Below are 3,944 nucleotides of genomic sequence, written 5' to 3' on the forward strand. Positions count from 1 at the left end.
ATGTTATTCAGAGGCCAACTATGTATCTGTAACTGACCACAGTTGTGTCAACTGAAAATGCAATGATGTCTCTTAATGACAGTCATCACTATTACCAACAGATACCTGATTACCTGCTACAGGTAGAAACAATGATACATGATGCTTGGCCCCCGGTCTTAAGAGGCTTACTGTCTAGATGAGGAGGCAAATAGACGAGGCACTGGGGACTTCTCCGTTCCTCTTCCTAACAGAGTAGGAGAGAACAGAAGTGAGAATGTGGGAGCATAGGAAGGCATTCCCTTCTCTTCTGCCCGGTCTTCTTAATGGCTTCCTTCAGAAGGAAGAATTTGTTAATCTGGTTGGTCAGAACCCAGGACATCCATGAATTCACATTTTACATGGTTGGGTCACTTTGGGTTGGAAGGTCACACGGCCCTGTGTGCTGCTTTGCTCCCCATTCCCCACTAAGTAGATCCAGCCCGGTCTCCTGCACACACTTAGAAGAGTACAGCTGGGCTGCTTCACAGATCTGATCATCTGCAGGCATGCCCACGCAGCCTGGCCCCGAAATGCAGAGGGTGGAGGGGGAACAGGGAATTAGGAAGCTTGACTACAGCAGCCTTAAACCTACGCCTTGTCATTCAGCCTCATCTTCTGGCAGAGTTCTAGTCTAGAGGTGATCGGTCCTAGCTGAGCTATGACTAAAATGATCCTTGGACTTTAATTCCAATTTCTTTCTTGTGTACAGTCCCCTTGGAAACCCTAAGGAGAGGAGAAATGATCAGCAGAGCAGGATTTCTGTTTCTGGTCCTTGAGTGTGGCACGCTATATTGCTGGTCATGGCTTTTCACAGATTTCTGCTGTCCTTCCCTGTGGATGTCAGAGTTGGCCAGGTGAACTTGTTCTGACCAAGAAGACGTATCAGTTCCAGACAGAAGTATGAAGAGCCAGTGTGTTATTCACCATAATCACTTCTCTTCTTTCACAAGACCAACATTGTCCCGGATAAGGGTCGCTTTATAAGCTTGGGTCCCAGCATGAAGACAAACTAGAATATAGCCAAGCTGACCTGCCATGAACATGTAGGGTATTTCAAGAAAAAAACCACTTTGTTGCTATAAAGCCACTTTGAGATCAATTTGTTGATCTAACCTAGCTGACATGTTTACCCTATTACCATCTGTATTAAACTCTGTTGTTTGTCTAACAACAGCCTAACCTAGCTGACATGTTTACCCTATTACCATCTGTATTAAACTCTGTTGTTTGTCCTCTTAACATCTTTCCTCCCTTCATTTCTCCTAAAAAAACCTCTCATTTTGCCCAGGTTGTTCGCCTAACTCTATGTGTGCTTGGGGGAAGGGATTCTAATTCCCAGCTGCAGGAGCAAATCGTAGTTAATTTAAGCCATTCATGATAGTTTCTTCCTCCTTGATGGCAACTGGTTTAGATGTGGGCATATGAAACTGTGGGAAGTTGGCTTGAGGGCTTCCGAGACAGGTTTTCCAGGCAAAGAAAAAGGGACACGTGGGAAGAAACAGTCCCTCTACTTCTGCCAGACATTGTATGGTCGCATGTGTTAGGTGGAATTGTGGCAACCATTTTGTGACAATGAGGAGCACTAACTGAAGAATGTCAGAGTGAAAGATGGAGAGAATCTGGGTCCCTTGATAGTGTTACTTAGCTGTTGAATGAACTAACCCTAAAGCTGGCCTACCTCTAAATTTCTTGCTGTGTGAGATAATATATTTTCCTTGTAAGAGAGCAAAATCTGGAATGGAGGGGAAAAGAATGAGTTTAGTTTTAGGGATGCTGAGGTGATGGCAAGACAGCATCCTTTTACATTGCTGAAGCTCGAGAGATGTCGAGATTAAATCTGAATTTGGGAGTATCTGTGGAGAAATATTATATACCAATACATCTGGGAAAATAATCCTATACCTGAGACAGAATCTCTGTGCTTGAAGAACTTTGGTAACACAACAAAACATCACACCTAAACAAGTATAGCCGTCTCCTAACTGGATACGCCACTGTCCCAGGTCCTCACCTGTCACCCGTTCTGGGAAAGAGAGACCACGGGGGTGGTGGGAACCTCCTGGCAAGGGAGAGCAAAGGCAGTGAGGAAGTGACGACACCATCTGGGCCCTCAGACACTGCTCTCCTCAAGCCTGGATATGCACGAGCATCTGTATATGACTGGAGCATTCTAATCTTGCATAGATGGCTATGAACATGGATTACAAGCAACTGCTCAATTCACTGCCTCTTATACAGCTTTTAGGAAACAATCATTCCAGGAAACTATGGTTCATCATCTCATAGACATCCTATGTGTGATACTGCAAAAGCCCCAAAGGACGTACCAGGGTCGACAAAATGAACACCAGGAAGTATCAAGGAAATGCTTATGTAGAGGATGGAGTCTCTAGGGCCCAAGCTGATCTGCGGTTAGAAGATCGTTTGGGGGTGCCTGGGCGGCTCAGTCAGTTGAGCGCGGGGATCTTGATTTCACTTCAGGTCACAATCTCTGGGTCATGGGCAGCCTGCCCCCACCCCCCGCCGTGGCCTCCACGGTCAGCGTGGAGCCTGCTTGAGGTTCTTTACCTCTCCCTCTGCTCCTCGCTTCACTCAGGCTTGCTCTCTCTCTAAAATAAACGAATAAAATCTTTTTTTAAAAAGATTTTATTTATTTATCTGACAGAGAGAGAGAAAGAGAGAAAGAGCACAAGCAGGGGAGAGCCGCAGAGGAAGAGGGAGAAGCAGATGCCCCGCTGAGCAGGGAGCCTGATGTGGGGCTGGATCCCAGGACCCTGAGATCTTGACCTGAGCTGAAAGTAGAGGCTTAACCGAGTGAACCACAAGGCACCCCTAAAATAAATAAATAAAATCTTAAAAAAAAAAAAAAAAGAGGAGGAAGAAGAAGATAGTTTTGGAAGTCACTAATCCATAGGGCACTAATTTACTGATACTTCAAGAAAATACATGGGAGGGGGTTCTATTGCAACACAAAAGGATTTACCCAACATTGCTTGAAAAAGAATGAATTTTTGAAATTCTGTTCAGATGTCACTTTTCCAAAGGCGTATCCAGTGGGTAAATGCACACATCTGCATAATATTTACAGTGAAGCCTATACTTTACCTGAGACATTTTAAAATGGGTTTCTAAGTTGTCGCTGCTGGGCCTGCACTGAAATAATTCTTGCTTCCCTAAGCCAAAAAAAAAAAAAAAAAAAAAAAAAAAGACATGTTTTAATGAGCTGGAAGAGCAAATGCAATAATCTTCAAAGATGGCTAACTTCAGTCTTGCAGTTATTTAGAAAGGATCTGGCTTCAAACATTGTTTGCAGGCAAAATTTGCAATTGGCCAGGACCAAGGACGGTATTTAAAGATGACTCAGTGGTACGGCGTGGGGGCGGGGGGAAGGGTGAGGGGAGACCAGCCAGTGGTCCTTCGAAAAGGAGTCTTAGGCCCGTTTTCATCACATTGAGGTTCTGAGGCCCAGAACCGCCGCCAACGAGGAGGTGCTGTCCAGTGCAAGGAAATCGGAGACCCTGAGGAATGCACCTTCAAATTACCCGACTGGGAGGCGGCTAAGACGCAACTCCCCTCAACCCCCACCCCCGCTGCAGGCCAGGATTTCCGCAGAGAATTCCGAGGCCAGGGTCCAACTGGGGGCCTAGCCGGGTGACCTTCTCCAGGCCCAGAATCCCCCTTGGGGCGTCCCGGAGGCCCCTCTCCGGACTCCGCCGGGGCTCGCCGGTGCCCTCGGCCCCGGATGCTCGAGCCCGCCGTGGGGACGCAGCCCGCTGCGCATCAGTAGTCGGCAGCCGGGACATCCTCTGCGCCCCGCGGGACACCGCCCCGGCCCCTCCCCCTCCCGGCGCCCCACCCCGACCGGCGGGCCACGCCCACCGGGGGTCCCGGGCGGGGCGGGGGAACGCCTCCCGGGCCCCGCG

Source organism: Ailuropoda melanoleuca, chromosome 2 (genome assembly GCF_002007445.2).
Source record: "Ailuropoda melanoleuca isolate Jingjing chromosome 2, ASM200744v2, whole genome shotgun sequence".
Lineage (NCBI taxonomy): Eukaryota > Metazoa > Chordata > Mammalia > Carnivora > Ursidae > Ailuropoda > Ailuropoda melanoleuca.